The following is a 22595-nucleotide window of genomic DNA, read 5'->3' as shown; positions in this document are numbered from 1 at the left end:
CATCTTGAGCTTAATCTGTTTGGACATCTTTCTGAATCCTTAGCCTCCCGCTGAGCTTTAGGAATGTTATATGCCCAGAAGATCTGAGTGTTTCATTAGTAATTGGAATTCTCCTCTGGAATCTGACTATTCCAGTGGAAAAGGGAGATCATCCCGGCATCTGGATCCTCCCTGCACATTTGATTCCACTTGGAAAACTTCGGTGCTGCCTTTCGAGGACAGAGGCCGAGGGTTGGCTCTCTCCAACAGGCAGTTACAGCTTGAATTCTGCTTCTTCCCCAAGGTTGGGTGAGACTCTCGGGGCCACAGGGTGTTTGCGAGGTGCCACTTTGCTTTTCAGACTAGAAGTTGGAGTTCTGGTTTCAGGCTTGGTTTGTGGAACAGTTGAGGCGCCTGGTGTCTAAGCTGCCCAGGTGATCTCTCCAGTTCTAAAGATGTCACCCTGGTTGAGATGTTCTACCCTATCTCCTTTCTGAGAGCGCTAAAGGAGCTACAGCTTTGTTTGCCTGGGGCTGTCAGCATCACCTGTCACATCCTGCCCAGTTTCCTCATCCAGAAAAAACAAGAGGTGTCAGATAAGGTGAGCTCCAGCTCCCGTCTTGCCCTCAGATCTTCTGGGTATAACTCTTTGAAGCAAGGGCACCTTGACTGGAATCTTGGTCATTCAGTTCCATTAATCTTAGACAAAGGAATTAATTTTCTTTAAAAAGAAAAATGCAGTTTTGAACTTACTGGCTGTTTTATGCCAGTGTTCCAAGACTTCCCTGGGAAAGCGGGAAGCTGCTGCCCCCAGGAAGCTGGGAGTGTCATGAGCTGGGCTCTGGACTGGAAGCGATTCCTGATCCTGAGGCTTGGTAAGCGATGCATGGCCAGGTTGGCTCCCCGAGGGAGGGAGCAGGGGCCTTCCTAGTTCCTGGCCAGTGTTGGTTCTGGCCTAGTTTACACTGAACTTGCCTACTTTTGTCCAGATGAAATGAAATTGTGCTAAAAGCAGCATTAAAGTGGAAAAGAAGTCTTGAAGAACCTGAATTATTTTACTAAAACACAGCTTTGGTCATATCACCCCCTCTTAATCTTTGAGAACGCCCAAGTTCTGCAGAAGGAGCTCCACACTCCTCAGAATGGCACATGTACTCTTGTTTGAGCCCTGGCCCACCTTTCTGGCCTTTTTCTTACCACTACCCCTTCCCTAGCATGGCCCTTTTTGTTCCAGCCGGCCTCTCGCTGCTCCTGGACGCACTTCTCTCGCCTTGTTATATGCTCTTGGCCTTTGCTTATTGTTGTCTCTTCCACCTGGAATGCCCTCTCTGGCCTTTTCCTCCTGGCAGATGCCCACAGGGCCAGCCAGGAGTCACCTGCTCCATGCTGCCTTCCTGAGTTGCCACCATGGCATTTCTGCAATTGAACTTCCCCCCTGCAGGACGCTGGGGTCAGTTGCAGGAATGCCTGGCTCCCCACCATCTTGGATCTGTGGCTGGCACACAGTAGGTGCCCTGTGACAGGAACGAGAAGGGCCACCTGAGGGGCTGTGAGGGAGCATCGGGCAGGCCCAGGACCTGGCCTATGTCTGGTGGACTGTGTGCTTGGTGAGCTGGCTGTCTGCATGACATCCCCAGCCTCCCTTAGCGCCTGCTGGTGGGGCTGCCACCTTGGTGTCTCTGCTATTTGCTTGGGCCTGTCAGCAAGACCCTGGTGAGAGTAGGAAGGGGATTTGGGGGTATAAAACCTGTATCGGGGCCCCACTCACCCTGAGGAAGCCTTTGAGGGGACACTGAGATGTCTGTGGTGAGGAGCTGGTTTAGAGGTGGCAGAAGCATCTCTTCCTACTGGCCCTCCTTGAAGAAGGATAAATATTAATACCAGCTGCCCTTAGAGGATCCTTTCGTTTCTCATGCTCAGCACTGTCTGTTGGCTTCACACAGAGACAGAGCTGGGGAAAGCAAGTCTGCAGACCATGGTAGCAGAGACTGGGGCTCTTTAAAATGAAAGTCCTGTCCCACCTGGTCATGAGGCAGTCAGGACAGGCTGTGGCACTTCCTGTTCCTGCGAGGAAGAATGCATCCTCCTGACAGTAATTGCAGGGTGCAGTGGGACCCCCAAAGCAGGGATTGCAGTCTCCGTTTGTCTATGAAATGAGGGGATTAGACTACAGGGGGACCTTTCCTGTTCGAAAATTCCTGTGAATGGAGCCTGGCAGGCGGTGTCTTTATGGTGCCTCATAGTGGGACCCAGGGTTGTCACTCAGAGGCTTCCTGTCATTATCCCAGGTCTGCGTGCCACTCAGAGAGACCTGTGGAGGAGTAGCTTTCTCGCCATGGCTGATTAGTTGGACTTGCTTTTCTTTTCTTTTCTTTTTTTTTTTTTTTTTTTTTGAGATTCAGTCTCACCCTGTCACCCAGGCTGGAGTGCAGTGGTGTGATATCAGCTCACTGCAGCCTCTGCCTCCCAGGTTCAAGTGATTGTCCTGCTTCAGCCTCCTAAGTAGCTGGGACTACAGGCGCCCACCACCATGCCCAGCTCATTTTTGTATTTCAGTAGAGACAGGGTTTTACCATATTGGCCAGGCTGGTCTCGAACTCGTGACCTCAAGTGATCCACCCGCCTCAGCCTCCCAAAGTGCTGAGATTACAGGCGTGAGCCATTGCGCCTGGCCTCTGTCTTTCTTTAAAGACTTTTCTTTCTTGAAGTTGAGCCACCCTTAGGGCTGAGCCTGCATGCACATGGGCCTGTGGGACCACTGGTGAGCACAGGGCTTATATTGTTTGCAGAGTATGTTTCTAGAACCTAGAAGCACATGGTATTTCCAGAATCCTTTTTAGGAACCCATGAATGTGTGTGTTTGTTCTGGGCCCCTGGAAGATCAGCTTGGAGAAACCTGAGTGGTGGAGGGAGTGGGTTGATGTCCAGGGAGGGGTGGGCTCATTTTGGAAAGGACAGAATGTGGGATCTGTCTTTGTTTCTGACTCCACAAGGCCTGCTCTCCCCTCCTTACTCATCCCAGCCTCTACCTTCCTACCCATACCTCTCTGTCCTCCTTCGTCATCCCTCCCTGGAAAATCAATTGTATTACCTCCAACATCCACCAGTCATAGGGTACGTATTCCGAATAGCAGGGACGCTGAGGAGCTGGGAAAAGTGCATTATAAGAGTAGACCCTGATTGGTAGGATTGACAGGTGTTGCTAGGAAAACTACTTTGGAAAATAGATAATCCGGGTAACTCACAAAGAACAAATATACATTAAAAATGTATGAGAAGCCAGGCGTGGTGGCTTACATCTGTAATCCCAGCACTTTGGGAGGCCGAGGTGGGCGGATCATCTGAGGTCAGGAGTTTGAGACCAGCCTGGCCAACATGGAGAAACCCCATCTCTACTAAAATTACAAAATTAGCTAGGTGTGGTGGTGCGCGCCTGTAACCCCAGCTACTCGGGAGGCTGAGGCAGGAGAATCACTTGAACTGGGAGGTGGAGGTTGCAGTGAGCCGAGATGGCACCACTGCACTCCAGCCTGGGTGACAGAGCGAGACTCTGTCTCGAAAACAACAACAACAACAACAAAATACACACACACACACACACACACACACACACACACACACTAGAACTTGAAGCTGTAAGAAAATGTTAATTTCCTTTGATCTATTAGTATTGCTCTTGAGAATTTAAGAATAAAGAATTTATTAATTCTAAAAAGGAAAAGAGCTCTAAGTACAAAGATGTCTATTTATTATTTTTTAATCTCATACCTTCCTGCACACCAAAGATATTTATAGCAACATTGCTTAAAATAGAAAAGAAAAAAAAACAAAACCAAAACTGTAAACAGCCTCAGTGTTTCATGTGGCTGTATAATTCATGATACCTAGAGTCAGTGACTATTGTGTCACTGTTATCTTAATATGAAGATAATGTTGTTTCTTGGGAAAATGTTGATGAATTTAGATGAAAAAAGTAAAACACAGAATTGCATAAGTGCATAAAAACTGATTACACTGCCCATAGTAAAAATTGACATAATGCCAATAACTGGATTTGGGCAAAGAGGTTATGGGTAGAGCATGTGTGTGTGTTTGAAATTGCTTTAATAATTTATATAGCATCTTTTTTTTATTTATAAGACAAGGCCTTAACTTCAAAGACTTTGGATTTGGGTGGGAAGGAGGCCAGGGGGAGGGACTCCCATCTGTTACTACCAGGAAGACCAAACAGCTCTGTCTTTATCAGCTACCGGCACTGCATGCAGGGGCTGGAGGATTCAGATGGGCCTGACTTCATAGACTGGCTAAGTAACTCGGGTTCACAGCGTGGACTCTCCCTCCAGCCCCCAGCTGGCTCAGGGCCCCAGACGATTTTCACACCTGCGTTTTCATGGAACCAGCCCAGTGAGCACGTGAGGCTTTGAGCCACCCGCCCACTCACCTCTGGGCTGCCTCTTACTGCAGGCCCCTGCCACAGCAGGAGGAAGCTGAGTCTTTCTTCTGCAGTTCCAACTGGCAGCAGGGAGGGTGTGCTTTGCTAATTGACCTCCTGCAGCCTTTTCTAACCCAGGTGGGGCCCTAGTGAGGTAGTGTCTTGCTCACTTACATTGTTGCACATATTAATTGAAGTGTTGAATTTAGTTGCTCTTTAATGCTAGCCACATCCATCCAGTTCACATCTGACCTAGCAGGCAGGGCTGTCTGACCCCACGTCTTGCCGTGAGATCTGCTGGGACGCGCAGCTGCAGGTATGGGCGTGGCGCTGAGCAGCTGACTGTCTTCTGAGCACCTTCTCATATCTCTGTGGCATCTCAGAATCTCTGGACATCTGGTGAATGGCCTTCTCACCCACCACTCCCCTCGTGTGTAGTAGCCTTTTCTTCTGAGTGGAGAGCCTTATTTTCTTAACACGTGGAGTGTCTATTTGGAGGGTCCATGATCATCCCCTTGCTGTGACCAGCCCAGGAATGTGACCAGGGCAGGACAGGGAGACTCCTTGGTGTTGTGCAGAGTCCCCAGGTGGGTGGCAGCTGGAGAGCCCCCGGCGTACCTTGAGTTCGCAGGTTGGAGCCTGCTGAAGCTCTGCCCGACAGAATGCGTGTGGAGGGACGCCCAGACCCAGCTGGGGCCCTGGTTATCTCCAGTGTATATTTGCTAAAACCAAATTTCAGAACTGTCAAAGACTGGAGTTTGTTGTTCTGTGATCAGATTGAAGTAGGACCTTGTGGCTGGAGGTGTGCCAGGGTCAGAGAGAAAATGGAGAGTATGGGCTCAGGGCACGCCTGGATGCTCATTAGGGGTACTCAGGCCAGCTTCATGTGTTCCATGACAAGTGATGGCTGTGTGTGTGTGTGTTTGGAGGTGGGGCTGGGGACTGTCTCTGTGCTTTTCTAGAATATCGTTTTTATTCCTAGATGCCCCAGCCTCATCTTCACGCCCTACAGTGGCATTGAGCCTGGTTCTGATCATTGCTGGTCATGTGAATATTAAGTGCCATAGTGTCTAAGGAACAAGCTGCCTTCTTGAGCCCAGGCCCCAGCAATAACTGTTCCTCTCAGTTCCCCAATTTAGAGACCACGTGTGTGCCCCAGGGTTGTCAGCAGCTCGGTTTTTTGAAGCTTGAAACACATTTCCATAGAAACAATGCTATAAATGGTGGTTGGGTACCTAGGCTAGCCCACAAAGAGCCCTGGTGTCACCTCAGAAGTTGCTGAAATAAGGTGTTAGTGAAATTGAGAGCCCAAATGCAGCAGTCATAGTACCCAGGATGCTGGAGGTTAATTGGTGTGGGTTTATTTGTGTAATTTCCTTTCTTTGGTGAGAGGTGTTTCAAAGCTCTCTAGATAAGGGATGCTCTGGAGGCACTCCCCCGCACCATCCCCACCCAGTCACAATCCCTCCTCTCCCGGTTTACATTCCTTCTTCTTTCCTCATCAAGCCAGGGGCCTGGGCCTACCTGCCCTCTGGTATGTTTATGATGAGGAAATCCTGTTCAGTGGCCCTTACATCATCATTGTCATCATCACCATCATCATCATCATCCTGATCATCACCGTCATCGTTACTGTTATATAAATCATCTTGATCGACTTAACAGAATAAACATGACACCTATTTAGAATTCTCTTCTGATTGCTTCTAATATTCCTTTGCAGTTTTAACACAGCTTATAAGTTCACCTGACATATTTTTTGGTGCTGATTTTGTCACTTAACAGGACTTCACCAAATGGTTTCATCAGATAGTTTCCCTCTGTCCATCCTTTCATATTTCATTCTGTTACTCTTCCTTACCGTACCATAATCTGAATGGGCTCTATATACAGGTGCTGTGGAGCATCTTTTGTAAAAACTTCCTTGTGGTGACATTTTAGATTATTTTTATGGGATATAGTCCACCAACCGTAATTACCTGGTCAGCGTTTTAAACTCTTGCAACACTAAATATATACACCTACAATATAGCCGCAAAAATTAAAAAAAAAAAAAAAACCCAGCCGGGCACAGTGGCTCACACCTGTAATCCCAGCACTTTGGGAGGCCGAGGCGGGCAGATCACCAGGTCAGGAGTTTGAGACCAGCCTGGCCAATATGGTGAAACCCCGTCTCTACTAAAAATACAAAAATTAGCTGGGCGTGGTGGTGCGTGCCTACAGTCCCAGTTACTCGGGAGGCTGAGGCAGAAGAATTGCTTGAACCTGGGAGGCAGAGGTTGCAGTGAGCCAAGATCGCACCACTGCACTCCAGCCTGGGCAATAGAGTGAGACTCCATCTCAAAAACAAAACAAAACAAAACAAAAACCCTCTTGCAACACAATGCCAAATCACATTCTAGAAAGATTTAAACTGTTTATGGTAGCACAGCAACGTATATGCAACTGCCCTGCCAACAGCAGCTTTCCTGTTTTATTTATTTACTTATTTTCATGTTGGGGCGGGCCATAATGGGGCCTTAATGATATTCCAATTTGCATATCCTAAATTGCTGCTGATGTAGGTTTTTCCTCTCGATGATTTACTGATGTGTTTCCTCATGTGTCAAACCCTGCTCATGTCCTGTGACTGCAGAGCCTCCCGCCTCATTTATCTCCTTGAACCACTTTCCTGTTGGGAAACGGCAAGTCCTCTCTTCCTCACTGGCCCCACCCCTCACCTTGTCTCACTCATCTCCACACCTGCCCAGCTCACCACCTCAGTGACTCTGGGGAGGGAGTGAGAGGGAAAGACCCTGGAAGCCCTTGTGATGGATGCCACAGGGCAGGAGGTAGATGCGAGGGAGACCCTGGGAGGAGCCACAGGCTGTTAGAGCTGGAGGGGGCACTGGAACGCATCTGGCCCAGGAGTTACGCACTCAGAGGCCAGCAGGGAACAGAAGGGATGAAATGACAGAGGCTGGCAGAGTGTGATGATAAATGACAGTGACTCGTGGCCTGGGAATGGGTGGGATCTTTGGAAAATTGGAAAGTCTATCCCACCTAAGCAACCCTCCCTGGCAGTGCTACTCAGTTCCACCTCCAAGAAGGAGGTTTCCAATTTTTTTTCCATGACAAGCCAGAAGTTCTGATTTTTAGTTTGTTTTCTGATTTAAAAAAAATATTGGCAATAGGCTGGGTGCAGTGGCTCACGCCTGTAATTCCAAAACTTTGGGAGCTGACACTGGCAGATCACCTGAGGTCAGGAGTTCGAGACCAGCCTGGCCAACATGGTGAAACCCCATCTCTACTAAAAATATAAAAAATTAGCCAGGCGTGGTGGTGCACACCTGTAGTCCCAGCTACTCGGGAGGCTGAGGTGGGAGAATCGCTTGAACCCGGGAGGTGGAAGTTGTAGTGAGCAACAGAGTAAGGCTGTGTCTCAAAAAAAAAAAAAAAAAAAAAAAAAACAGTTGGCAATAAATTCAGTTAAAATAAAACATAATATGTGAGTCAAATAAAACACATCTGTGAGGGAGAATGGCCCATGAGGCTCCAGTCTGTAATCCCTCATTTTATTAAACTTCTTATTGGGAAACACGGGCCCAGAGAGGTATCCTCATGTAGCAGAGAGAAAGCTTCAGAGGGTCCAGAGGTCAAATGCCATCTGTATGACCTTGGCAGAGCTGTTTAACCTTCTTGAACCTCAGCTTCCTTATCTATAAAATGGGAAAAATGGCTTCCTTCAAGGGTGCTGGGGTGGACTCAGTAGGCTCATATCATCTCAAGCATGTATTTTTTATTTTTTAATTTTTTTGAGACAGGCTTTCTCTCTGTCACCCAGGCTAGAGTGCTGAGTGCGGCGGTGTGATCTCGTCTCACTGCAACCTCTGCCTCCTGGGCTCAAGCGATTCTCCCCCCTCAGCCCCCCAAGTAGCTGGGACTACAGGCACACACCACCATGCCCGGCTAATTTTTGTATTTTTTGTGGAGATGGGGGTTTCACCATGTGGCTCAGGCTGGTCTTGAAGTCCTGAGCTCAAGCAATCCACCCACCTTGGCCTCCCAGAGTGCTGGGATTACAGGCGTGAGCCACTGTGCCAGGCCAATGTCAGGCATTTAGTAGCTGCTCCACAGATGTGAGAAAAATCCTGTGTAGGTCATCCAGAAAATTAGAGGAAGAACTAGGCTTAGAACTTTTCTCTCATGACTCCCAGTGCAGAGCTTGTTCCACATTACATGGGCCTACTTTCATGGGAGTTTCCAGAGGTGTCTGGACACAGGGGTCCTTCTTAACTCTGGGAAATTGTAGGTTATTTTATGAGAGCCTTTTCCCCCCCCCTTGAGACAGAGTTTCCTTCTGTTGCTCAGGCTGGAGTGCAGTGGTGCAGTCATAGCTCACTGCAGCCTCAAACTCCTGGGCTCAAGCAATCCTCCCACCTCAGCCTCCCAAGTAGCTGGGACTGGAAGTGCATACCACCACACCTGGCTAATTTTTTTAAATTTTTTTTTCGAGACAGGTCTTGCCGTGTTGCCCAGGCTGGTCTCAAACTCCTGGCATCAAGCACAATCCTCCTGCCTTAGCCTCCCAAAGCGCTGGGATTACAGGCATGAGCCACCATGCCCAGCCCCTATGACAGCTTGTTTGCCCAACAGCTACTGAGCTCAGATAATGGGCATCATAGCTCTGTGGGCTTTGCAGTGCAGGCCTCAGAATTTAGGAGACTGAGCCTCAATAGTTATTGATAATACAAATACCATACACCACTGAACCTAAGAAGCCATTGATTAGAAGATGTAGTGTTATTTTATATACAGCTAAGAAAGAGGCCAGGGGTGGTGGCTCATGCCTGTAATCCCTGCACTTTGGGAGGCTGAGGCCAGCGGATCACTTGAGGTAAGGAGTTTGCGACCAGCCTAGCCAACATAACGAAACCCCATCTCTACTAAAAATACAAAAATTAGCTGGGTGTGGTGGCGAGGCCTGTAATCCCAGCTACTTGGGAGGCTGAGGCAGAAGAATCACTTGAACCCAGGAGTCGGAGGTTGCAGTGAGCTGAGATCATGACGCTGCACTCCAGCCTGGGTGACAGAGTGAGACTCCATCTCAAAAAAAAAAAAAAAAAAAAAAAAAAGGCCGGGCAGTGGCACACGCCTGTAAACCCAGCAGTTTGGGAGGCTGAGACGGGCAGATGATGAGGTCAGGAGATTGAGACGACCATCCTGGCTAACACGGCGAAACCCCGTCTCTACTAAAAATACAAAAAAATTAGCTGGGCATGGCGACAGCTGCCTGTAGTCCCAGCAACTGGGGAGGCTGAGGCAGGAGAATGGCATGAACCTGGGAGGTGGAGCTTGCAATGAGCCGAGATTGCACCACTGCACTCCAGCCTGGGTAACAGAGCTAGACTCCATCTCAAAAAAAAAAAAAGAAAAGAAAAGAAATGGAAGAGGAAGTGCTGCTAATTAAACTATACAGGCTATCAATTGTAAGATGCATCCTGATTTCAGAGATGTTAAAATGGAGGAAATGTGTATCTTAGAATCAATGAAATAGAACAGTAATAAAAGTAACAGCAATCTGTTACATTGTATTGCTTACTTTAAATATTCACATATACTGTTTTATTCATGCATTTATCAACAGGCATTCACTGAGCACCCACCATGTGCAGGCACTGTATAGCTACCAGGGATACTAAGGTGAGGAAGATCTAGGCTGTGCCCTTCAGGAGCTCCCATCCTAGTAGATGGCACTCTGATTCCAGATATGCTGCAATAAGCAGGTGTAGAACAATGTGCAGGTGATGGAGTAAAGATAAACAGAGGATGCCATGGGAGTTTAGGGAACAGAGTGGCTGTCTGGTCCTTAGGAGCAAAGACAGAGGTTTGGGTGCATGGGATTTATTTAAGAAATTGTCTCTGGAGGAAGGGAGGAAGGGAAGCAGGGTAGAGCCGGGGAAGAAGCCAAGTAAGGAGGTGTGTGTTGCTGCTGGAGCATGAATTGCACCACTATTGAATTGGTCCCACCAAAGGCCCCTTTTGAGAATGGGGTAGCTGTGAGTCCTTGAAAGCCAACACTCAGAGCATCTGGGGGACATTGTACCAACTTTACAAAGTAGATCTAGGGCTCCAACAGTATACACTCCAGTGTCCTTCCTCTGCTTGGAGGAGTCAATGAACGCTTCCTGGAAGAGCTGCCATTAAGGTCAAGTCTGGTGGGAGATCTGGGCATGGGATAATGTGGGGATCAAGGTGGCGAGAGAAGGAGCATGTGTGAAGATATGAGGGTGAGAATGCAGGAATCTTGGAGAACTTCAGGTTGTTTAGCCATGTGGGCTGAGGCTGGGAAGTGGGGCAGAGCCAGATCGTGTGGGAAAGGTGCCTAACAGTCTAGCTAACAGTCTCAGCTTTATGCAGTAGATGATGGGAGCTACTGAAGAGAGGTGTGATCACTCTGATGGCAGTGTGGATGGTAAAGTGTGCAAAACCAGAAGCAAGGAAATAGATGAGAAAAAATGATAGCCAACACTTATAAAAGACTTAGTGTGTGCCAGACACTGTTTAAGTAAGCTCTTACTATCATTCCGATGTTGCAGATGGGTGGTTGAGTAACTCGCTGAAGGTCATCAAGCTAGTGTGAGCCAAGATTTGGACTCAGGTCTCAGCCTGTGCTCTTAACCTGTACACCCCCATAAGCATGAATGTTGGATTCTAGTCCATGATGTATCAGTATTTGTTTTCATTTAAAATCAGTGCTTTAAAGCATGCCCTGTTGCACACATTGGGTCTCTGGAGTTCCTGTTCCTCTTGGCCCATTGCCACAACACAGGGAAGCCAAGCTCCAGTGAACAGCCAGTGAGGAAGTCTGTCTGGGACTAGTTCTGCAGAGGGCATGGAACTGTGCTGAAGGGAGGCCTTTGAGAAGTTGGCAGCTCTCGGTCTGTGAAGAAAGGGCGTTTCTGTCCTGTGGCTCTGCTGGCCTGCCCTCCCTGGCAGCCACACCTGTTTTGTCCTTCTCCCTACACCCGGCCAGACGTCTCTCCCAGAGTGACAGCAGCAACTGGGGACATGTACAGAGGCTCCCTCTCAGGCCTGACAAAGGCACTCAGAACCTGGCCCAGGCCTGCAGGGCAGGGAGGCTGGGGAGGGGGCAGGTGGGAGGGCCAGGGACACAGACAGCTGTGGGCTGGTGTGGCAAGCATGGCCCTGCCCCAGAACAGGTGAAGTCAATGTGAGCGGAGGAGGAGGGTCCCCTGGGGTTTTTTTCAAGGATAAAAGAGAAGACAGTGCAGAGACGTCTCAGCACACAGTGGCTTAACTTCATGACTGGGGTGGTTGTGAGCTCCCGGTTTGCTCAGAAAAGACCTGGCAAAAAGGGCTGAGAAGACACAGCTGTTGGAGGGGTGTTCCTACTCAGGCTGGGAGGACAGCCCTGTGGAAAAGTGTGGTGGAAAGGACACAAAGAACAGGCTGGGAGAGAAGCGTTGGAGGACACCCCTGATGAGACATTGAGTCAATGCCAGAAAAAGTCTCTCTAGGCAGTGCCCATGAGAGGGTTACCTGAGGCCCATGGGGTCTTTTCAGGGAAAAGAACTAGGTGGGTTTTTTTTGTTTTGTTTTTTTTGGTTTTTTTTTTGAGACAGGGTCTCCCTCTGTCGCCCAGGCTAGAGTACAGTGGGGCAATCTGGGCTCACTGCAACCTCTATCACCTGGGTTCAAGCAATTCTCATGCCTCAGCCTCCTGAGTAGCTGGGACTACAGACGTGCGCCACCACACCTGGCTAACTTTTGTATTTTTGGTGGAGACAGGGTTTTACCATGTTAGCCAGGCTGGTCTCGAACTCCTGGACTCAGATGATCCGCCCGCTTTGGCCTCCCAAAGTGCTAGGATTACAGGCGTGAGCCATGACGCTGGGGCTGGAACTAGGTTCTTAAGAAGGGATAACCTAGGTTGGGGAGGAGATACAGGGTAAAACAGTAAAAATAATTAATTGTAGCCTCTTATATGTACATAGCATGATTGAGTTATAAAGCAGTTTTTTTGTCCTTTTGATCCTCTCAAGCCCCTGGTAGGTGGGCATCCTTTCATTGTTCATGCAATGAACACTTAAACAGTGCATCTGTTATGGGCCTAAAAAGTGAGGTTCAGGGAAGGTCAGTGACAGTTTTCCTAAGTCCCTGTGTTTTCTACGCCCTTCTTTTTTTTCTGTTGTAATTGTAGGTAATGAGGTCCTGGAGGTTGTACTTTAGTTCTCTAGAGGGAAACGACAATAGGGACACAAGAACACAAGGGACATAGGGACCTGGCTGGCATCGTGGACTTGGGATGCCCTCAACAATATTTGTACTCCCAGTTCCCCAGGCTCTAGTAAAGGTTGGTTGTTTACTTAAACACACCACGTGTGCTGGCCTCATTGGGGGAGGAACAGTGGGAAAAGGACAGCAATGCAGGTATGGAGCCTGGGGAGAAAGACACTTCTCTTTTAAATAGTGATGATGGCTGCAGACTTATTGGAGGAAGGTGGCTGGGAGGTGAGAACCTGGCTTCCTTGGAAGCTTTCCCCCAACTTCGTAACAGCTTTATTGAGATATACTTCACACACCATAAAATTCACCCTTGGAAGATTTTCTTTTTTCTTGAGACAAAGTCTCACCCTGTCACCCAGGATGGAGTGCAGTGGCGTGAACACAACTCACTGCAGCCTTGACCTCATGGGCTCAAGCAATCCTCCTACCTCAGCCTCTTGAGTAGCTGGGACCACAGGCATGTGCCACCACACCTGGCTAATTTTTGTATTTTTTTTGTAGAGACTGGGTTTTGCCACGTTGCCTAGGCTGGTCTCTAAACTCCTGCGCTCAAGCAGTCCTCCTGCCTCAGCCTTCTAAAGTTCTGGGATTACAGGTGTGAACCACTGTGCCTGGCCTCATCCTTGGAAGATTTTAATGGTCTAGATACTGCTGATGAAACACAGGGCAGTGACAGACCACTCTGAGTGGAGTCCAGAGAGCTGATGTGGCCCTCGGAAGCCTCTCAAATTTGCCATATTCTACCTTTGTTGGGAATCAGAGTTTAGGATTCTGTCTAGGGTGCTTTATTTCCTGGAGTGTTTCTCTCTTGTCACACTCCCTGGTAACTGGAGCTCTGTACTCCTTTTTCGTGCAGTTTGTAAAGAGGGTTGAGGGTGGAGAAAATCCCACTCTGTGGATAAGGTCTCTGGAACACCTCCCCATTTCCCTGAAAGGTCAACCTTCTTGGTTGCCCCAGAGACTTGTAGCAGGGGCTGGAGCTTCTAAAACCAAAACTTTCACTTCACACGTCAGTGATTCTGCACCGTCATATCTGCAGCAAAACTGACCTCCAGGGCTTTCCCAGAAGCGCCGCAGCTTTCTTTACATAGCCTCATCTGCCCACCTTTTTGAGGTAGACTTCTCCTGCCAAGCGGGGGCTATTTGGTATAGTCTTGAGCCCTCCTCCCCTGCACACATGTGTGCCCCTTTTCTTCTCTCTCCTTTCTTAGGTGGCCTGAATTTGGAAGTTTAGCTGTAGTGAAGGGCGGTGCCGCTCCAAGGTGAGCAAGGCTCCTTCAGGGCCACTGACTTCTCTGTTTCCCCTGCCACCTGCCTCCACTATGTGTGCTGCTTCCTGGGCCACTCCTTTGGAGTGGCTTTCACCTGTTCCCTGAAGGCTGGGCCCTGGCTCCATGATGGCAGGCTCTTCTAGCAATGTGCTTCCCAGTCAGGTTTTCTGGTTGGTTGGGAACATCCCTGGGCTGGTCTGCACAAGCTCTTAGGGGCTCACTCTGGGCTGGCCTAAGGCCAACTGCAGGGGCTGGGCTCTCAGGGGAGGTGAGGATGGCCACAGGTCTGCAGAGGAACTTGGCAGCAGTGGGCACTGGAGACCAAATGGCTTTGCTTTTGCTTCCCTCACTTGGATGTGTTGTCAGTGGGAGGGAAGAAATCAGGCAAATGAAAAAAGTAAAAAGGCTCTACCCTGATCCTTTGCCAGGAGCCCTGAGAGTCTGGCCTCTGCTTGGGGGTCTGCAGGCCTGAGCACTGCAGTTCCTCAATTGCTCACTGCCTTCCTCTGGGGGAGGAGCAGAGAGGTCACAGATGCTTGGCTTGCCCTGTGACCTGGTGCAATTCACTTAACCTGTCTGAACCTCAGTACATCCACAGATTGAGAGAGATAAAACTCACATGCAGGGCTCTTCAGGAGACTGTATGGAGAAGTGCTCTGAGAGCTGCCAGGAACAATACTGTCATCACAGATGCTAAATCGGGGAGCCCGGGCTTTTTTTTGTAGAAGGTGGTTTCCCTAGCTCCTCTATTCACTTACTGTAATCACAGAATCATGGATCTTGAACTGGAAGGGATCTCAAGAGGTCCTCTGGTCCAGTCCTGTGGCATAATTGCCTGTATTTTGTAGATAAGATTGTTTTAAGTGTTCCTTATTTTGACATTATCTATCATAACATGGTGCAAATAAGCCCTTCTCCTCTTGGGGAGGTGTGACTTCCAGGTGTACATGTACACAGGTGCTCCAGCCAGCAAAGAGGTGGAAGAGGACAGGAAAGCCATGCCCCCTTAGAAGCAAGTGCAGGTTTGGCAGGATTTCTGGGCAGAAGATCCAAGTTTTGCCTGTGTCCTCCACACCCCACCCTGGCCCTGTAGGCCCAGTGAGTGTGTGGGAATCATATTCTGCTGCCCCTCCCTCCTCTTCTCCCTGAGAAAGTGAGGGATGCACCTGGTTCTCAGGTCTGGCCACAGTGTTTTGAAAAGTGGCTGCCAGGACACATGGTATTCTTCGGTGGTTTTTCTTTCAAAGGAAAATCTCCTTCTGACCCATCTCCTTGAAAAACAGCCACCGCCACCACCGCCGCCGCCGCCACCACCACCACCACTGCACCACCACCAAAAAACTTGGAAGGAAGAATAGGACACACTCCCCTGAACTTTCCCCTGGCCCTAGAGCCCCATTGAATGTGGGGGCCAGAACCAACCTCTTGAGCTGCAAAAATGTTTTCCATCTTCCCACCAGTCAGGCAAGGAGGCATCAAGGCTTGGACCTGAGAATTGATCAGGGGGATATTTAGGGAAGACAGGGGAAAATGTGAGTATGGAGTGAAAAGCCGCTCAACTCTGGCCTGAGTTGCTAGATTTAAATCCAGGAGATTTTCCTCACCTAAGCGATGGAGATGGTGGGTCCTTTCTAGGGACTGAGGCCAGTTTCTCAATAACCTTTACACGCACCAGGACGCTTTTGAGCCAGAAAGTGAAACCCGGAGAGTCTGTTAATAAAGTGCCATGGAGAGGATTGTGCATGATTTACTGTATCCAAAACCAGAGAGAGTTTCTTTGTGGAAGAAAGCGACTTGTGCCTTCCCCAGCATCACACACACACTTTCCTGGCAGGCTCGATGGGTTTCCAAACATTTCGTCACCGTCTCCTCCTGACCTTGGTGTGAAAGGAACTAGCAGCGTGGCCCGCCAGCAAAGCCATCGGGGGCGCCAGCCTGGGCGGGGGATGGGGACGGCGACCGACTCGTGAGTGGAGGTGAGGTCTGCTGGAAATCCCCAGCCCCGGCCGCCGCCTGAGGTTTAAGGACGCCTTCCCCGGCCTTATTTGGTCGCAGGAAGTGGGCGGCGCCGGGCCTGCTGGCTGAGGCCGCCCCGAGACAGTTGTGCTGATGAAGTGGTAGAGCTGGTTCCTGCTCGCCGCGGTGCCGCGCGCGCCGGCCGGCCGCTGGGCGCTCCGCGCTCCCAGCCTCGAGTTGTGCAATCCTTTGTAGCACGCCAGAGTCCTCCTCCTCCTCCGCTGTTGCCTCTCGCCCTCTCTCTCTCTCTCTCTCTTTTTTTTTTTTTCAAGCTGTGAGCTCAACCGATGAGTCAGAGCCGTGCAATCCTGACACTGCATCGCAGGACTGGGGGTGACACGGAGGGAGGCAGAGCGCTCGCGAGGCGGACGGCACGGGTGCGGGGCGCGCCGAGGCTCCTGCATCGCAAGCGGGGGGTGACAGCCCGCGCGTCCCGCCCGGGCCCTGCCAGCAAACTTCTCAGCCTCGGGAGGCGCGGGCTGGCGGAAGCCCCGCGAGCGCCGCGGGGAGGCGACGGCGCCTGTTTGTTTTTAAAATCGGGAGTGCGTGCAGGCGGCTGGAGTCCCGGAGGCGACCGAAGGCGGCGGCCCGCGGCGGAAGGGGGACAGCCGAGCCCGGAGCCCGGAGCCCGGGCAGGAGCTGGGTAAGTGGGGCTGCCCGGCCGGCGGCCGAGGCCTGCACGCGGCGGGGCCGGCGAGGGGACCCCAGGCGGCGCGCGAGCTGTGGCTGCTCGCACGGCGGGTTGCAGCTCTGCAGGCGCGGCCCGGAGAGGGGGCCGCGGGGGCCGCTGCGCTCGAACTTCTGCGGCCTGGGCGGCGGTGGAGCGGGCGCGTGTGGCCGTGCGGGGGCCGCCTGCAGCCCGCCGCCCCCTCCCCCGCGGTCCGCGCCCTCGGCCCGCAGCTGCGTGTGCAGCGCAGCCCCGCGGTGTTTGTGCAGCTACGCAGCTTGCGCGCGGCCCCCGCCCACCCGGGCGCGGCCCCGCCAGGAAAGCCCTCCCCACCCGGCGGCCCGCGGCGGCTCGGGAATCCGGCTGCTCCTCCTCCGCTGGAGAGAAACGTGGTGTCCGTGGGGACCGGCTGACGTGACGGAGCCCAGGCCCGGAAGGCGCGGCGAGGGGCTAGCCAGCTGAGGGAACTTGGCGCGGGAGCCCCTTCCCCTGCCAGCGTGCACGGGAAAGTGGGCCTGGACGCGGCGTCCACGCCAGGAGTTTGGGGGACAGAGGTGCAGGGGCGGCGGGGAACTGGGGCAAATGCAGTCAGCAGAGGCCTAGGCTGGAGCGCTTCGCGCGGGCGGGCGCACCTCAGACCTGTCATCCTCCCGCGCGCCCCCGCACGCCCGCGCCGCCGCAGCCCTCCCAGCCCGCGCGGTGCCTCGCGGGGAGCTGTGTTCCCTGGTGCCTGGCGGCAGCGCCGAAACCCGGGATTCGGCCGGGCCCTGCATATGGCCGGCTTGGTGGAGCTGGTCACGTCGCCTCCCAAGTCGCACATGCAGGACCATGTGTGTCAGGTTGCCCCCAAGGCCTCTGGGTAAAGGTCTAGGGGAGGAAGGGGAACTTCGTGTGCCCTGGGGCCTTCAGGCTTCAGCCCCAAGGCGGGCCGACATGGAGGAGGTACCTGCCACAGAAAGTGGAGGCCGGGTGTCCATCCCAGCCCAGCCTCCAGCGAGAGCTGGTGAGAAGATGAAAGGGGAAGTTATATGCCCCATTTAAAACTTTGTTGGTCACAACTACGGTGGCTGCTTCCTGTTTCCACCATCCCACGTGGGACCTGTGTGCCAGCCTGTGGAGCCTCGCGCGGGGGGCGGTGGGATGGGGGAAGAGAGGCTGGCCACGGAGGCCCCGGTGGCCCGCGTATGCAGGGGATCCCTGTTGGCAGCTGCGGCTGGGGGAGGGGATGTCTGGCTTGCTCCAGCAGGGGGAGCCTGGCCAGGTGATCTGGGATCTTCTTGTTCCTGTAGCTTCAGGGTTGAGACTGAAGGCCTAGTGAAGGTGGACCGAGAAGCCAGTCCTCCCTAGGGGGCCTCAGCTGAGGGGAGAAACCACCTGTCTTGCTCTAGAGCCTCCCACCAAAGGTGTGGCACACGCCCCTTTTGGATCAGAGAAATGCCCCCTTTCCTTGGGTGTTAAGTGGCTTCAGAACCCAGGGAAAAGGAGAAGCCTTCCCGGGTTGAGAATTCGTAGGTCTTCCTTTTCCAACTGCTCTGGACAGTGAATAATAGGAGCGTAAACATTCAATTACTGTGATAAACCATCTCGTTGCATGGCCCTGGTCCAGTCTCCACTCTAATTGGATTGGCTTCTGGCTGGTTACTCTGGTCCGTGTAGCTCCCGGGGGGACAAGGGGGTGAAGAACCCGGAGGATGCCCCCAGGTCATACAGCTTGCCAGCTTGCTCTGGAACAGCCTAGCCACTGCCAGTGTGGCCTCTCCAAGTGCCAGCAGAACCCCCACTCCCGTGACTCTGTCAGCTCCTCACCCCACCCCAGGAAAGAGCGCCCTGGAGTGCCCATGGGGATGAGAATTTAATTTTTACATGTGGGATTTTAAAATAGCCCCAGTGTTTGACCCTGTGTGCTGCTGCTTTCAATAAGTGGAACACAAGAAAAGACAACATGCAGTTGTGGATTCAGCTGAGGGCCTCCTGTGTCTAGAGTCCCCAGAGAAAGGCTGCCCAGGGGTGCCAAGACCTCTGACAGAAGAGGGGAAGGGGAATGGGCCCAGTCCAGGAATCTTCAGGTTGAGAGCCCCTCTCTTGCAGTTGGGTCTCCCAGAAGAAAACTTTGCTCATGCTGGGGTGGGGACAGCCACAAAGTGGCTGGGGGTTTCCAGCTTATCCTTCTAATCCTGTTTCAAATGCCACTTCTGAAGGCTGTAGCCATCTTCTGAACACTCATTTCCACCTTATGTAGTTATTTGTGTACATACTGCAGTGTGGTGGTCAAAAACAAAGACTCTGAGCTAGAGTTCCTATACAGTATCTCCTTCATAGAGTTGCTGTGAGGATTCTGTGAGTTAGTATACGTAAAATGCTTAAAGCACATTTCAGTATTTGGTAGCCTCTGCTTGAACGGGTCCCACAATGCTGCTTGGCATCTAGTAAGTGTTTAGTGTTTTTTTTGTTTTTGTTTTTGTTTTGGTTGTTAGAGACAGGGTCTTTCTCTGTCGCCCAGGCTGGAGTGCAGTAGTGCGATCTCAGGTCGCTGCAATCTCAGCCTCCTGGGCTCAAGCAATCTTCCCACCTCAGCCTCCCAAGTAGCTGGGACTACGGGTACACATCACCACACCTGGCTAATTTTTGTATTTTTGTAGATATGGGGTTTTGCCATGTTGCCCAGGCTGGTCTTGAACTCTTGGGCTCAAGAAATCCACCCACTTTGGCCTCCCAAAGTGCTAGGATTACAGTCTTGAACTACCTCGCCTGGTCTTAGTGCATGTTAGTTGAACAAATTAGTGAAAGATCTCCATAAAAAAAAATGTGTACTTGTCATGTGTTGGGCCCAGTGAGTCCCTGCTCCTGGAACCTCCTCAGATTGCATCACTGGTTTCAAAAATGTCAGTCCACCGTGGGTGATTCTGGGGCTGGTGAACCCAGTTTCCTGGCACTGCCCTGTAGCTGGCCTTGTGGAGTGCATGTGTCGGTCATCCTGACCCTAAGGGGACCTCAGGGTGAAAGAGTTGTGGAGCCATCTCCCTAGGGATCTGCTAGCCTGGGCACTTCCTTCGGTCAGCCCAGGTTGGCACCCTTCCTGTGTGTGTGCAGGCGTGCATGCATCAGTACAGAAGCAGCCTGGGGCTCCATTCTTCCCTGACTCACTGCAGGTGGCAGGAAGCAGAGCCAGTGGCCGCATTCTGTTGGAGGAATTGCTTCTTTCTGCACATGAGAACTCTTGACTCTGGGACTGAAAAATTGCATGCTGGGCCGGGGCTAGGGTGGAGTATGCTGAAATCCCCAATTCTTACTAAGGGACCTGCATTTGCATTCGAAGCAACATTCAGGATACTGTGAGACTATGAGCTCATTTTATGAATCAGAAGCATTACAGCATAACTTTAATGTTGGAAACTGCAATTTGGAATCCAGATCACCCTCCCTCCACCTCAGCGCGCTCGCACACACACACACTCTCTGACATGGGCTCTCGCAGTCACACACTTGGGAGCAATAATAGTTGGAGCATCAGTTCAGATTCTGGAGGCCTCCAGCAAAATTCGTCCACACCGACTTCTGCTTCCACACTCAGAACGCCGTTCCTGGATGGTGTGTGGACAGTCACTTGGGCAGTGACTGAAGAAAGTCTGATGGGTGCGTGGGAATGAGGCCTGGGCAGACCTGAGTTCATACCCCAGCATCTCCTCTTGCTGTGTGGCTTTGGGCACTGCTTAACTTCTTGGGCCTCAGTTTCCTCACCTGTAAAATGTGGATGATACTAGTACTTCATAGGCTGTGAAGATTAGACAGGATTATGCATGCAGAGTGACTGACACATACTAGGTATTCAACAGATGGCAACTCTCATTTCACCAGTTCCCACTGGATCCAGTGTGTTTGCCTTTGACTCCTATCAAGGAAGAGAAAATGAAGGGTGTCCTGTTTATAGTAGGAAAGCAATCTACCAGGCCACTGAAGCTTGTATAAATGAAGTTTATTGTGCCCTGGGAACAACAGCTTGATCCACTCCACCCTAGACATGTGGCCCAGACCCAGTGTCTGTGTGCCTTTGAGAGGGACTGTGGCCCTGCAGCCGAGGGTTGAGGCCCCAGCTTCCCAGAGATCAGATTGTGCTCTCAGGAACCTACCCGCCCAGGCCCCAGGCTGAGCTGCTCACGTGGGTGGGCAGGAGGAAGGCTGCTTTCTCAGCCAAGGAAAAAAAGTCCCCTGTTTGCTTCACCTGAAGCCTCGCAGTGTGACCTCGCAGGAGGTTTGGGTAGAGCCAAGGGTGGGAGTTTTTCCTTAAAGACTGCTTTGGCTCTTTTACCCATTAAAATTATGTGCAACGGTGAAGGAAACACCAAGAATTATATAAGAAGAAAGTTGCCACTGTCAGAGGAGAGCCGGAGTTGTGCTGGGGTGGGGCTGGGGGTCTCCCTGAGGGCTGCAGTTGCTAGCTGTCATTCTCGGCTGGTGGGGAAGAGCTGGTGGGGAAGAGCCGGGGCTTGGGGCTGAGGCTTCCCTGGCAGCCGCCCTTGCTGTTGCTCTTCCTGGAACACAGCCTCGTGCTGTGGCCAGCCAGGGAAGGTGCTCCCTGTTCCCTCTGCCTTTCTCCCAGCCGCAGGGAGCTTTCGTGGTGAGAGCATTTTTTCCAGGCAGTGCTTCTTCCTCCAGGAGTCCTGGGAAGGAAGGAGAGTGGGGAAAGCACAGGGCAAGGTTTATCCCAGTTAAAGCTTGGATGGAGAGAGTGAGCTACAGTAGGCTTGTAGCTGGCCAGAAGGGGCTTCTCTCTAAAGCCGCTCAGCTTCTCTGGGGAATTGGAATCCAGACAAGAAGGAAAATGGTGAGAGATTTTGATTCCCTGCTTTTCCCAGTAGTTGGGCAGACAGAGGACCCTATCCAACTTACCGTTGCCAGAACTTGCCATTTCTTTGGTAGGTAAGGCCCACTTAAGCTCAGAAATGGGCTTAAGTGATAACTTGCAACCCCGAGATGGCATGTGAGCTGGCAGTTCCTGGCTGTGGCACAGATCCTCTTCCCCTCCTGGCCTTCCTCTGTCTGAGGCCCCAGCTGGTCTTGGGTCATAGTCCTAATTCCAGAGCTGGGAAACCATTTGGGACATCTAGTCCGAATCCTTCATTTTCAAATGGGGAAGCCGAGAGGTGGTGAGATGCTTGAGGTTCTAAAGACTGTCTCCACTTTCACTTTGGGAGGGTGGAAAGGGACTGCTCCTGTGTCCTGCGCCTGATGGCTGCTTCTCCCAGTTTGGAAGCTGGGAGGGCAGCTTGAGCGCAGGAAGAATCCAAAGGAATACTGTCTTGGCTCCTGGGTGTGGCTCAGTCCTCAGCTGGCTCCATAGTTATTTATTTGTTTGCATGTGCGTGAGTGAGTCCTGTGGTTGGGAGGCTGGATCTGAGTGAAAGCAGAAGTACCCACACTGTGTCAGCTGTGCAGCACACAACGGGGGACAGTTGGGAGGGGAAAAACGGGGCAGAGGCCCGTCTGCATGGTGGCTGCTAGTTGTGCTTTCTGTGCCTGTTGCAGTGCTTGCACACTTAAGTGTAAACAGCCCTTCCGTGTTGCTAGCAGCTGCCTTTCCTTACTGGCTTTGGGCAGAAGAGGCGCCAAAAATAACCAGGCGGGCACTTCCACTTGTGGGACATTTACTGTGGTGGCCTCTGGGCAGGCTTGCTTGCTTTCTGTAGGTCCTGTGTCTCTGCCACACTGGAGTCCCTTCTACTTCCTGCAGCCCTTCCTCAGCCTCCCTCTGGCCATTGCACCTTCCCCTTTATTGCTCTTCTTAGAGTGAATCCAGGAGGGTGGCGGCTCATCCTTTGGGCCTGGAAGCTCTGCTGGTATTATCTGGGAAATACCCTCATCCCCCTGTATCCCTGTAGGCAGGCCCTGCTGGCATAGCTGAGTTTAAAGGAGGGCTGTGCTGGGTGCCCTCTGGACTTTCTGG

General features: G+C 51.7%; 1 protein-coding gene across 6 annotated transcripts in view; it reads left to right on the top strand.

Annotated features, from left to right (window-relative positions):
* MIDEAS (mitotic deacetylase associated SANT domain protein) overlaps positions 1-22595 on the top strand; it is a 73351-nt gene that overhangs the window by 11709 nt on the left and 39047 nt on the right. For 2 of the 6 annotated variants that reach the window (XM_063793008.1, XM_009428106.5), the window contains exon 1: positions 16075-16630. The exons of the other annotated variants lie outside the window; for them this stretch is intronic. The gene's annotated coding sequence lies outside the window, so the exon portion shown is untranslated. Of the gene's footprint in view, positions 1-16074; positions 16631-22595 lie in introns of those variants that run through there. 6 annotated transcript variants of the gene reach the window in all.

Source organism: Pan troglodytes, chromosome 15 (assembly GCF_028858775.2).
Source record: "Pan troglodytes isolate AG18354 chromosome 15, NHGRI_mPanTro3-v2.0_pri, whole genome shotgun sequence".
In the NCBI taxonomy this organism is placed as follows: Eukaryota; Metazoa; Chordata; class Mammalia; order Primates; family Hominidae; genus Pan; species Pan troglodytes.
This window is presented reverse-complemented; position numbering and strand designations above follow the sequence as displayed.